At 41.1% G+C, this 14,340-nt stretch overlaps 1 long non-coding RNA gene across 1 annotated transcript; it reads right to left on the bottom strand.

Annotated features, from left to right (window-relative positions):
* Positions 1 to 6,999: 6,999 nt before the first annotated feature.
* Positions 7,000 to 10,518, bottom strand: LOC309541983. Its single transcript, XR_014224032.1, has 2 exons — positions 10,399 to 10,518; positions 7,000 to 8,666 (listed from the first exon to the last, which is right to left on the bottom strand). It is a non-coding gene; the product is annotated as an uncharacterized lncRNA (long non-coding RNA).
* Between the last annotated feature and the right edge of the window lie 3,822 nt (positions 10,519 to 14,340).

Here is a 14,340-nt window from a genome sequence, read left to right as displayed (position 1 = left end):
GACTTTTTAATATTGTTTAGAAAGATGCTGTTAGTTTAGAAGGTGACTGCACTTGTGATCACAAGATATCTGGATAAGTTTTCCCATCAATGTGTCAGAAGTTCCATTTCCAAAGGGATTTTGTGATGGTGATGTGTCACCAGAGACAAATATTGAATGTTGTGCAGCCTAATGCCTGTCAGGAAAATCATCATTATGAGTGAGTTAGAGGCTGTCTTGCCAAAATAAATCCAGTGAGACCACTATGAAATTTTAGGAGCGCTTTATACACTCCAGTGCTTTAGACACCTTCATACACATCTCATGGTACAATCCGCTACCTAGACACTATTATATTGGACACGCTAACTGAAGGAACTGGTGCCAACAAGTGTAAGCTGAACATGGGGGTTGTACATATCATATTATTTATCTTTATTTATTTAAAATATTTTTGAATCTAAATCACAGATCACAAAGCAATTAGCAGCAAAATAAAATAGATGAACACACATCCTAAATAAAACAGTGGAGTACGACTATGGTGGCAAGGTTATTAACTGCCAAAAACTGGAAAAGCAGCAGCGGCCCAACTAAAACAGACTGGCTATCTAAAATGATGGAATACTTTCATATTGCTGAATTAACAAGGTGGATAAGAGGAGACATGGCACAAAAAGTGAATAAGGAGTGGGCTATCTTCAAGGAATACATTAAAATTTATGTAGAAAAAGTATTACGTTTGACAGATATTGAAAAGATTAGAGTGAAAGGAAAAAGATTAGAGTGAAAGGAGAGTAAAATTAAGATGGAAGAAGAAGAAATAATGAAATGCATTAAAATAAATTGGAAAAATAAAGTAGTGTAACAAGAATGGTTGGAAGTCAAGTCACTTTGTGGCTGTGGGTGTAGAGTAGGTTTGTAGGTAAGTATAGTATAGGTGTGTATAATATAGAGCAGTGTAGGTGTGTTTTATGTTATGTTATGAAAATAAGGTATTGTGTAGTGTATATGTACCGTGTATATGTATATGTTTGTGTTTTATATGTTAATAAAACAAAACAAAACAAAACAAAACAGCAGAGTATTAAAAGTGACCAGATAAAATTAATGTTCTGAAATGCTTATTGAAATAAAAATGTTTTCACAGCATAAAATCCATTCAGTACCAACATCTGCCTCACCTCCACAGAGATGACTGCACTGAATGCTTTCTTTTGAGAATAGAGAGAATAGAGAGGACACATGTCAGCTCAAGAGTATGGCTGCCATACGTCCCATTACCAGAATTTCTAAGACAGAATTGACGTCTGGGGGGAATTTCCGAAAGGTGGCGCTTTGTCCTGGGTGTTAGGCAGGAAAAACAACAACAACAATTTTTGGGGTGTCCTGGTTTTTACTTTTTGAAATATGTCAACCGTAGAGGCACCTCCAAGAGCTTAGCTCCAGACTATCTCACTAAAGAGTGAGACACTCTTTAAGGTACTCTGGTTCCAAGTTGTTCAGGGTTTTCTCATCAGTACTGAAACCTTGAACCTGTTCTAGTAGCATCCAGGCAGCCAGCACAGTCTTTGAAGCACAGGTGTTATATGCTGTCAGAAAGTTACTTCCATTAGCAATTGAGCCAGTACATTCTGCAGCAACTGAGACTTCACAATCCACATGGCAACCATCAAGTCTTGGAACGAATGATGACAACTACCCCAATCCAGGAATGGCCATAGACTCGACGGTTGGCCCACACAACCTCACCAGTCAAAGCTGATAAAAGGCCGTTGAAGACACTCATGCCTCCAATGATAGTGCTGGATCTGGGATTACTCTCCAGATTATAAACTTGCTCCTTTAAATGTGCAACCCCATCTAGAGCAGGTAGTTTACCCATCCCTGACTTGAAGAACACTCACAGTGCCTTCATCTTGACAGGTTTCCAGGTCAGTGTAGTGGCCCTTATCCAGTCTATCATAGAGCCCAGACATTGAGCTAAGGTTTATTTTTTTAATAATCATCAATCAATCAATCAATCAATCAATCAAATAATTAAGATTGGTGACATTTTTCAGATGTTCCCACTCTTCCATAGCTTATCACCAGATTTCACCTAAAGTGAAATTCAAAGCACATTTAAAGAGGTTGGCTTTTTTTTTGCAAGTGGAGGGGATCTGAGAAATGTCATGGGAAGCCAGAAATTTTTATAAAAACTGTCCGTCTCTTGTGGAGGGTGGAGGTATCAACAATTTTATATGAATGTAGACTGAGATTGAGAGATACAATGATTCACTCTTTCCAGGGGTCAAGAGGAAGTTTAAATGCTCCTTTTATCTTCAAAAGATGTTTCAGTTCCTGGACTCCCCTTATTAAATGTCTTTATTCTCATAGCAAGTGAACAGAATGTACTGCCTTGTCCCAGATTGCGGGATCTTTTGGCACAAAGATTCAAGTTTGGCAACAAAGCCACTTGTGAATTTTCTCAACAGGATGGCAATCTGTGCTCTGTAATTAAATTAGGTTCTGTCTACGTATTGTTTTGGCTTATAAAAACAGAAAGCATGAGATCAGATCCATCCACTTGGAGGCTCATCAACCCAAAACATCCCCAATTCATTGAGGCTCTTTGGCTCTGGGAATACTAGTAGACAACACATTAATCAATAAAGCAATGATAGAAAAAGGGCAGATTCAAAACACATGTCTGTATAGGTATCTGCAGATTGGGCGCCTTAAACATCTGATTTGATTTTATCCATTTTGGCTCTTTGTGGGTGATTTAAGTCTTCATGAATCTTGTGACAGACAATTGTTCCTCAAATATTGTTGAGTTTGCAGAAAGTCCTAAAATTGTGTATTGGCCACACAAACATAATCTGACAGAAATCAGTGCATGTTTACAGTTTGCATGCACACATATTCGCGCCTTATACCGGATATTATGATGTGGACTCATTTTGTTTACTAAAGGAGCTAATGATCTGTGCTGAGTTGTAGTTCTTGCTATGCAATAAAGTGTTTAGGAACAGGGTTGGCTTCGATGTGCGGGAAGGGGGACACCTAGGGAGGTACGCTTGAGGAATTTAATAAAACTTCTGTAATGCAAATGACCTGATACACATTTCTTTGAGCAAATTGGAGTTTGGCTATCCACTGCATTTCACACTATTTTTAATGCCGCAGCACAGTTATTATCAGTTTAAGCACAGTAAAATATACTTTTTGAAAAATGCATTTTGAAAGAAAATGACAAAAAATACTTATTTTGAGAGAAACAATTAAGAAGTCAGCAGATTGATGAGGAAATGGCATAAAACTATGGGCAAATTATTTTTAAAGTGACATGAACTGGAAAGAAACATATTTCCTCATTCCTACATCTAGGTAGGTCATAGAATCATAGAATCATAGAGTTGGAAGAGACCACAAGGGCCATCGAGTCCAACCCCCTGCCAAGCAGGAAACAGGTCAGTAGCTAAGATGTACTCCTGTGACTATAAATGGTTTTAACTGTTTTAAATTCTGAATTTCAAATTGTTGCAACATACCTTGGGATCTGCTGGTGAAGAGCTGGTAATAAGCTTATTATTATAATTATTACTGCAGTTTTAACCCCACTTACCTGGATTTAAGCCCCATTGAATTAATCAGGATATACTTCTGAGTAGACATGCTTAGGAAGGCAGTCATTACAATAATGCGCCAAATCCAATAATATATGGCATGGATATAATGCTTTTTGAGGAGCCAGGCTAGAATTGTGTGTGTATGTGTGTATAAAGGTCTCCAAAGTGAGAGAGAACAACGGGAAATATAATAAAAGCAATAAAAAACATAAAATGTGCCATAATGTGTGTATCATTGTATTTTCATCTTCTGTTGGAAGCCGCCCAGAGTGGCTGGGGAAACCCAGCTAGATGGGCGGGGTATAAATAATAAATAATAAATTATTGTTATTATTATTAATCTGAGCAGCAAACAAACCTATCTGCATAGTTAGATCAGGTACATGTGCTTCGTAAGGGAAAGGCCCTCAGCATTATAAACTTCTATTTCTAGTAAGGTTCTTCTGTTCCAACTATGATTTCCTTACTTTTAAATGCTTTAATCACGAATGTCCAAACCACACAGCACAATATGCCCCAAAAGAGCACATTTTGAGGTTGAGATGTGAGAGGGAGGCTCAGCTGTTGAGTGCAGACTATTCATGCTCATTGAGGAAGCGCTTGATTTTCCTTTTCTTCCGCAGACGGGAGGGGGAGCGGAGGGAGAAGGTCTGTGCTGATTAAAGCAAAGAAGAAGAGTTGCGTCTTCCCCAACAGGACCCATTCGGAGACAAATTGAGATGGATTCAGTCATCAGCTTTCTGACAAATGGCAGCTATTAGCCCTCACTTCCTCACCTCCCCACCTCAACTGCTACAGCTGGGCCTCATTTAAGGCGTATCAGGTGCTCTGGTAACCACTCGGCAGGAATAAGGCGGCAAAACATGAGCAATATGTCCTCTTAAAGATGTGGTGTGAATGAAAAAGTCTCGTCAGACATGGGAGAGGGAGATTGAATGTGGCGCATATATATTCTTCCTAGTTCATTCATATTCTGCGCCCAACCCAAACATGGCACCAGTACTTTGGAACACTGATCCCACTGAAATCAGCCACCGCTGAAAATGTTTCTGTTTTAATAAGTGTTTTCAAAGAATTGCTTTGATTCGGTGTTGATTCTTTGATCTGTATTTTATAATTCTATGATGTTTAAATGATTTTATTGTACAGTACCCCCCACTCCCAATACATATATTCTGAAGGATTTTTTTTTAAAAAAGCCATTTTATAAGTTGCCCACAACTGAATTCTGTGACAAACTATGCAAAGGTACCTTTAAAAACAACAAGAGAAAGTATTCTTTTCTTATAAAAAGAAATACCATTGTAAAGAACGAGAGCAAGTCAGGCAGAATTGAAATAAATGGAGCAAGTCTTTCCCCAGACCATATAAGAAAGCCAGCAGAAATTAATTCCTGCTAATAAATTTACATGAATATAATACAGAAAGCAACATTTAAGACTTCACGTGTCCTTAAGAATATATATATTCAGACATTTCAATAAATGCTATTATATTTAACGAGTAGGGACTTGACATTCATACAGAAAACTCAAATATCAGAATATTCCTAGATGTCTTATCAACTAAATCAGTGAGCAAAGGAGATCTTTCATGGATTGATCTCAAGAAGTAGTGCATTAACCAGCTACATTAGTAGTTTTATAGGTTTCTAAATGGAGTAAAGCGTGGGTGATCAGGATTTTGCTTTTAGTCATGACCGCTTTTACTGCTAAAGGGACAGTGTGAGTGGCTGGGGGTTTGTTTATTTTTTACTAAGAGAATGCTGATAAACCAAACAATTTACTTAACATATCCTTTCACTGTATCTTTATAACAACTAGATATGGCTGTTTTCCATGAACTTTTGCCTTAATGAGATTAGCCTTCCTGCACAGGAAACATCTGTCAATAAATCATATATTTTTATGCATCTGTGGGGTTTTTTAAAACCTTAAATTGGTTAATATTTCATGTCAACGTAAGTTATATTATCTTGGGAATGAATTCTAATCCTCTTTAAGTGGTTGGTTAGGAGAATTTGCCCAGCTTATCCCAGCACAATTGGAGATCGGTTCACACAACCCTTGTAAAAAAAGTCTATGGATTTTGAACATCCTATTAACTTTCCAAAGGTATGTTGGAAATTAGAAGACAGATATGCCATCAGATCCTATGTATACCTACTTTATCCACGTGGATAGCAATTACTTTCATAGGATTGCAACCTTATGGCCAGCCAGATAATCTGTTCACAGAAAACAAAAATGCTAACACCCAAGTAAGAAATTCTCCCGGAGGCCTCAGGAAATATCTTGCACATTCTCTGGTCATTATGCGTAATCTCCAACTAGCTATACAGGTCCCCCAAGTCCTGTTGGGGACTCTGCATATTGGCCAGAGAATATGCAGAATTCTGTCTCTGTAGGCAGGCTATATGCACATTCTCCACAAGATCTGATTAAATGTGCGCAGTGGGCTAGTGGTTCTTACTCACAGCTACCATTCACATGACTCCTAATTTACATATCCTTCCCTTCCTCCCCAGCCCCACCCCCAATCAAGCAGTTCTACGAAAAGCTTATTGATTCTAAGGTGGGTTTTTATTAGCCGGCTTTTCTAAGCAGGATAAAAGATAGATAAAGCTTTATATCAGGAAGTACAGTTAAAATGTGGAAAAAGCTAATAAAAACCTTAACTGGTTAAATCACCAATGCCTTCCTGCTACAAGATTCCCTTCTTGTCCTCCTGAGAGATTAGCGAAGGCGATAAAAACTGCGGTCTTGTTATTATTGAGATAACAGAAAAGCAATGAAGAGACAAGTGATTTAAGGAGATTGTGTCTAAGCAGGCATACGGAGGAGTAATTGTGGGTCTTCGGAAAGAGGTGGTTTGGCATTAAACCATTTTATCTGTGTTCTGTATCCATCTGCCTTCTGTACTGTTGGCCCAAAGCAGGGATATAACTTACAGTTTGGTGGCAGTTTTTGGCTGAAAAATAAGCTTGAATATAACAATAAAGAGTGTTAAATTGTTTCACCTTCAAGGCCAGCAAATGTTTTGCGCCACTTGGTTAGATGCATGTGGTGTTCCTCTCAGAAGCCTCATTTGTGTGTGTTATGTGTTCTTTTTCCATATCAATCTAATGAGCCAAATTCCTACAAAGACTGACTTCAGGCCCTCCAAGTATTTTTCAGGAATAGTCCTGGATTTGCAGAAACGGTCCCAGTTTCTGATTTGATCTTGGAACATCCTGCTTTTCCTTAGGACGTTTCGATTTTCATCAGACAAATGTTGGATGGTATGGGAAGACAACCCTATTTTCATTGGAGAAATGATGGAGGGTATGGACTTAGGCAACCCCTGAGCCAAGGAGATAAGAAACCATGCAACCTTTAGAAGATATCTGAAGGCAGCCCTGTATAGGGAAGTTTTTAATGTTTGTTGTTTTATTATGATTTATATATGCTGGAAGCTGCCCAGAGTGGCTGGGGCAACACAGTCAGATGGGTGAGGTATCATCATCATCATTGAATAGGGTGTCCATTTTCATCAGAGAAATGTTGGAGAGTATGTAGACTTCAACCACAGTTGGCAAATCAAATGACAAAACCAATTCAGAATAGTATATCCAATACGTTGCAGCAGATTCCCCTTTTATAAACTTTCTAAAACTGGAGCTGGTGGCAGGAGGGAGGAGAGATGAGGCAGAGGACATGGCTGGGCCAGTCTTGCAGCGGTTTTGGCTCCAATAGTCCACACTCTGATTGGAGGAAAGACAGACAGTGTCCATCCCTGTTGCCCGTGGAACTAAGACAATGACCCTGGCCTTATTCTGCTGCATGAACCTTTTCATTGCCAGCCAGGAGTGCAGGTCTGCTATCATCACCCAGCATGGCTCTTGAGCCCAGTAAGCTTGCTGACAGATGTGCCACATCAGCAGAGAAAGCAGTGGAGGGGTAATGAACACACCTTGCCAGGATCCCTTCAAGGCAGGGCTGACTTTCATCCTGATCCCTCTGTGGATCAGGGTGAGGAAATAACACTGCAATAGCCTTGGCGACATGGACATAGTCCGTCCCCTCCTGAACGCTTCCCCTTGTGAACAATTTTACACCCATTGGGAAAAATCATTGGGGGGAAAGGAGTTGTTTGATGAGAAGCAAAACATTTGCTAAATGTGTCTCCCTGTTTCAGCTCAGCACTAACATTATGTCCATGTATAGTTTATAGATCCAAATAAGAAGGAATTATTTACTTAAGTTAATGGGTTTCCTGTTTTTATCATCCATTGAACTGCACGTAAACAAAAGGCAATGTTAACAAGAAGGGGAGTGGAGAAAGGGAGATTTAAGTATTATGTTTATGGAGGATATATGCGACCTCAGAATTGAAGGCTTTAATAGCGGGTGGTGGGGTGAGGTCTGGAGTGATGGTAACATCCCTACCCCATTGCAAGCAGATTCAGTTTCTCTCTTGGCTGAAGGCCTGTGGAAAAAGAACAGGGCAAAGGGAGTGTTGGGTTGAGAGCGTGGTTATTAGTGCCTAAGGGAGAATATTGTTCAGCAGCGGTACTTAACAAATGCAGGTTCTTCAGGTCACATGACCTCTTCGCTAATGTTGAAATCATCAGCATGCAATGTGTCTTCAGACAGTTTGGTTCTGCCCTCAAAAGACCAGAAAGAGCAGCAGGTGCTGCAGTGGAGCTTGAGTCAAGTGAATGAATCAGAGCCATGGATTGCATACTCTGGGGATGGGCTTGGTCAAGGCCTTCTTAGATTTCTGCAGAGTTCAGCCTTTCTGAGATGCTTTAAATCCAAGAGCTGATGCCTGAGGGACTTAACAGGCACAGACTAATTAATCTGGTTTACATAAAAGTTACACTTAGGCTTCGGATTCAGTCAGATCGTGAATCATTTCAGTCAACAGCATGTAAGTGCCTGCCTCTCCCAAACCAAAAGTATTCTAAGGATTTTTGCAGGGACAAAAGGCATTGACAGCTGAACAAAAGAGTTTGGCATTCAGCTGATTCTACATTTGCAGCGCAAGCATTCCTGGAGTGCTGTGATGACTTTGGGAGAGTGTCGCCTCTGGCTGTCAAAAAAAGAGAGGGTTGCCAAAGTAAGTCCATGGGCAATGAAAAATGAGTCGCTTTGCGCATTGAAAGGCACAATATGCATTATTATGCTCACAGTGGCCCAATTCACCGGGTAATTTTTTCATGCAGTAGCTGAATAGCAGTTTAATGATGGGTTGGTCTATATGGGGACAGTGTATTCTGCTTATGGAAAAATTGGTTTATGTCACCAGAACACTGGTGCAAATGTTCTGCATCAGAAACTAAACCCAAATATGTTCCCTTTTTGTACGCATTTGCGGGATAGTCTTAATGGCTATTCGGATCATGTTTTTCTTGATCTGATTGAACGCTTTCTATGGGTAGCAAAGCTGAACCACGTGTTCCCATGATTGTGTCCCACATGAATTCCATGACATTAAACCAAATTCAAATGAGCACCAGGCCATAAAAGTTTCACAAAACTGTTCCTCAGAATTAAAATTCCACATTTCTGAGGAATTGTTAGGAAAGGACTGGCAAACTGCCCAATTCTTATGAGTGATCCCTGATTGGCTGGGACCATCAGGGTGACCAATATAGGAAGATGCTTTTACTCATGGAATTAATAGTATCAGTGCATGCCTAAATTTGACTGATTGCAAGGTGACAGCATCACATATAGTATATGCTCCTTGAGTGGCTGAAATTGTTTGAACTGATGGGGAAATGGCTAGTGAGGCAGCAGCAGATGAGGAAAACTACTGGGAAGCTACTGTGAACAGACTTGAACAATTGTGAACAGTTAGGGAAAAGATAGGACCCTCCATGAAAAATGAACACTAAGTTCTGGGCAAAAATCTGATTTAGAGAACAAGCTAGGTTCAGCACTATCCTGTATGCATGCAATTCTTGCGTACCAGAAGACGTCGTACACATATGGGTAGACTTACAAGATATGAAAGGGACGCGGGTGGTGCTGTGGTCTAAACCACTGAGCCTCTTGGGCTTGCCGAGCGGAAGGTCGGCAGTTCGAATCCCCTCGACGGGGTGAGCTCCCGTTGTTCATTCCCAGCTCCTGCCCACCAAGCAGTTCAAAAGTGCAAGTAGATAAATAGGTAAATATGTACCGCTCCGTTTCCATGTGCTGCTCTGGTTCGCCAGAAGTGGCTTAGTCATGCTGGCCACATGAACTGGAAGCTGTCTGCGGACAAACGCCAGCTCCCTCGGCCTATAGAGTGAGATGAGCGTGCAACCCCAGAGTTGTCTGCGACTGGACCTAACGGTCAGGGGTACATTTACCTTTACCCTTACAAGATAAGAACCTTTTAAATATTACAGTAGCTACATGGAACACTCCCTGTCAGCTTCCCAAATATGTTGTGCATATAATATTAATAATAGGCAGCCCTCCTACATGTAAGAAAAGTGGCAGCGCAACAGCTGTTGTGATTGTGAAAAGTGCATGTTGTGTATGTAAGTATCTTCACCATCAAAAAAGCTCAAGGAAAGAAGTCACTGATTATAGAAACTGATGGGCAATACATCCAGTAGTATGCAAGATGTGCAAAAATGAGTCACACAGTATTCTATGGCTCTCACTGCTTTTGAATGAGGAACATGATGCAGTTAAGCCAGCTACTGATAGTGTACCTGCAATGTGCAGCAATGACGAGACCTGCACTTCAAGGCACATGGACTCTCATAGCATTTTCTATGAATGCAACTACAAAAAAAAGGTTAAATCAGTTTTTTACACAGGATACTGACCAAAGAATTTAACCGCATAACTCAGTTTGACTCTTCATTCTCTTCTCCCCTTGAGATGGTAGTTCAGCAAGAGGCCAGTCAAATAAAGATCTCCTGGTTGAATTCTGCGGTCAGACCTTTCCTGAAATTACAGGGTGGGGTTGACAATGCAAAAAGCTATTATTTCCAGGTTTGATAATCTCAGAACAGATGTGCAGGGCAATAAAACATTCTTAAAGGGGGGAGGGGGGTTGCCCTTGTTTAGATGCACTTTCCAGAAGAGATTTTCTAATCATGACAACATACTTCTGAGTGGTTCAGAACTGAGCCACAAGCTCACCTTCCAGACTCTTTTGGGAATCATACTTTAAATGCAGTAATAAATGGAAAATGTCTGGCTATTGCCAGCGCTGCTCTGCAGGATGTATTGTCTTGTATTTTAATGCATTTTGAGCAGTAAATTCAAATGGGATAAAAGGTACTTTTCTACAGACAGGCATTCTAGGTGGAGACAATTTGATGGAAGTGGTTTGCTTTTTGGTCTTGATTCATTGAGCTGGATCTGATTACTGGATTTTTATTCTAAGCCATCTTGATGGGGGGGATGATTTGTGTATTCTTTGTTTGTGTTGCTATTGCTTCAAAGGCTATTCTAAATGTTATCTTTTGTTATCAGCTGTTAACACTTCTGTTATCAGTTGCATTGCTCTGCACCCCCCCCTTTTAAAAGCAGCATCAAGAGAGTATGTATGTTTTGCTATTACAATGTATGAACATACCTGTGCCAAGCGGGGAAATGAATAGTCAGTTCCTTACTTTTGGCTAATTCTGAGCTCCTTGAAGTAGAGTGTAAAATCCATCCCCTTCCTTTAAACCACTGTAGTTTCTAAAGGCAAGGTTGTAGGATTAGATTAGGAACGCCTGAAGCTGCTTTAGCTCAAATCAGACCATTGGTCCATCTGGCAGTGGCTCTCCAGGATTGCAGACATGGCCTCCTCCCAGCCCTACTTGGGGACATTCCGCATGTAACTGAGCTACAGCAGCCCTTCTCTCTCTTGTTACATGTGTCAGATCCTAGCTATGTGGGAGAAGAGGTGCCACTGCTGTTCCAGTTTCTCAATACCAATCTCTTGGCCACCATCAGGGCATGGAGAATTGTACCTTCTTGTGCTGAAACAGTGATGCGTTCTCTCTGCATTGCTGCACAACATACTTTGCTAATGGGTACCATACTTTGACAAAACGCCTATGTCATCTGAGACATTAAAATGTCAACATGTGTCTAGATGCACTGGTGATAGATTAAAATTTAAAATGGTGACATAAAACTTAACGTTACTTCCGATCCAGAGACATAGTATGTAGGGAAGTGGTTTTAACTGCCTTGCCCATTACCGTTTGGCATTTTCATCCTTTTTGGTTCCGCTGATATATGGAAGTGGCCTGTCAAGTAATTTATGTCAAGTTCAAATGTTAAGGGGATCCTGAAATGAGAAGCAAAGAGTGTAGATAAAAGAGCATGAAAACCCTACAATCAACTAGATATCAATGAGAAAGAGATTCTAAGAGGTATTATTCCTTTAAGGCAGTTGTTATTACAGACCTTCCCAGGTTATGAAAGCAACAGTTAGAGGCTCCAACAGGTGAAATGATGACATAAAAATATATGGTTCTCCTGCTGGCTTTGTCAGGCCTGGCAAGCAGACAGGAAACAGTCAGTCAGTGAAACTATTGGGTTGTCAAGCTTGTCAGTAGGTAAAAAGGCATGGGTAGATCAAGAGCAACACAGTCCCTTTTGTATCTGATCAGTGAGTAACTCAGAATGAGAAGCCAAGCAAGAATCAACCCCCTTCATGCATTACTTGTGCGAAAGCACACAATTAAAGGGGGGGGCACAGCCTGGTGTAGCTTCCATGGACCACCCTTGAGTGGGTGGGTGTAGAAGGTGCACATGTGCATGTAGGATTCTCTGGGAGCTGCAATCCTTTCCATCAGGATTCCTGGTTCCCTGGAGGTCTTTGCAGATAGCTTCCCTGCTGAGCACATTGAGGACTGGAAAGCCTTGCAAACTCAGTGGTGTCAGTGGCACAGCCCCACATCCTTAGAACATTGTTATGGGTTTGTGAGTTCCTTGACTCCTCTAAATTCCTGGATAACAGATCCTCCCCTAAATTCCTCAGTGTCATGGGTGTTGGAGTTTAATCAATGCACGGAGTATTAAGATGGGCTGCCATATGCTGGATTTAGCAATGTCAAAATAAAGGCCAAGCCAGTTTTTTGTGTGCTCAGGAAATTGCCTGGGAGAAGAGCCATCATGGAAAGCAAAAGGAAGGTGATGGGAAATTAACAAAGCAGATACTCTGCACTGGGTGGCAGATGGGAGTGAGTCCTTCCTTCCATTGAGAGATTGTTAGCAGAGAAAAGGAGTCAGTCTGTAACAGAGCAGAGGGACAGAGAGCCCTGTTTGGTTTCTTTTTAGATCCAAGGCTGCAGCAATGGGAGAAATAGGATCCTCTGAGATGGAAATGGCAAAATCACAAGGAAGGCACGGAAATACAGCAGAGAGCACAGTGGGACGATTATAAAAGCACCTAGGTATCCCATTGCAAAGCCTGTTTGGACACTCCATGCAGTGCCTTAACTCCCTGTACAGTTTGATTCAACACAGGACCAAGCAGATCAGAAGATGCAACTGACCAGCACCACGACACTTACAGTGCAGTCCCCATTCAGCAAAGTATCGATACTATTTAAACTGCATTTTGCTCCCCAGACAACACTGTTTTGTAGTGCATAGAAGCTGAGATTTCTACTGCAAACTTGTGATTCAGTCCTTCCACTCATAATCTGGAAGGCACAGGGCCCCCAATTTCTAGATTCTTATGCTATTTAGGGCCAAAATGAAATGTGACGAAGACTGCCATTAACATGTCTGTAATATTCATGCATATAGTGTGGGGTTGGCGTCTAATCTTTATGTTGAAATGGGTCCATTGGTGGGAGGAGAGGAATTCTACTTCTCCCACACCTTCAGGAACACAGTCAATGTGGTACTTTCCAGATGTTTCTAGGTTCCCATCAGCCTCCTCCAGCATGGCCAACGACCCAGGATTAGGGCAGTTGCAGTCCAACAGCAAATTAAGAATCCAAGGTTCCCCATCCCTCGTCTAGAACTACAACACACATGATAGACCACCCCCAACTTTCTGCATGGTGACGATGACCAGCCTTCACCAGCATATTACCTCCCATCACCCCTGGCCAGCATGGCCAGGGATGATGGGAGTCGTGGTCCCAATGTCTGGAGAGCACCAGTTGGGTTTGCCCTGATGTACCCAAATGGGCAAAGGTGAATAAGCAAATGCAGCCCCCAATTCAGTCTGACTTGGCCCTGAAAGCTATTCTTCTCAGTCAAGTAATAAACATGAGTCCTTCCTTTTGTCCTTACAGACTGCCACTCTCCTCCTGCCCCTGTTCTACCTCTTTGCATTCTCTATCCTTTTCAGTATGGATGGTTTGCAAAGGAGGGGTGGGGTGAAAAGGAAATTTCTAAATGTTGCATAGAAATAGCATAGGTGGGGATTGTTGGAACGCATTCTGGGACCTAGAAGAGTACTGTACCCCTCTGACTTAAATATAATACAGACCTATTTATGGCCGAGTTTTCTATCCATAATGCAAAAGAAGATGAAACATTCATGCCCTAACATTACATCAAAGGCAAAACCACTTAAAGCAACCTTCGGGGCATTCCCATCATTAAGGAATTCTTGAGCATTTTTCGGGGCAAACGTCTTTTCTGAATCTGGATTGCATTTTAACTTTCATGCTACATCAGTTGTTGAATGAGGGATCACTTTTTATTGCTCCTTACGATGAGTATTGCCCTTGATTGCCCACAAATGTTGGGAGTTGAGAAGACATGCTGAAGGCAATCTGTCTTAAAACTCTGACAAAGGACAT

This window comes from Podarcis vaucheri (genome assembly GCF_965113315.1).
Source record: "Podarcis vaucheri genome assembly, chromosome: 10".
Lineage (NCBI taxonomy): Eukaryota > Metazoa > Chordata > Lepidosauria > Squamata > Lacertidae > Podarcis > Podarcis vaucheri.
Note: the sequence above shows the minus strand (reverse complement) of the source record. Positions and strands in the feature narration are given on the sequence as shown.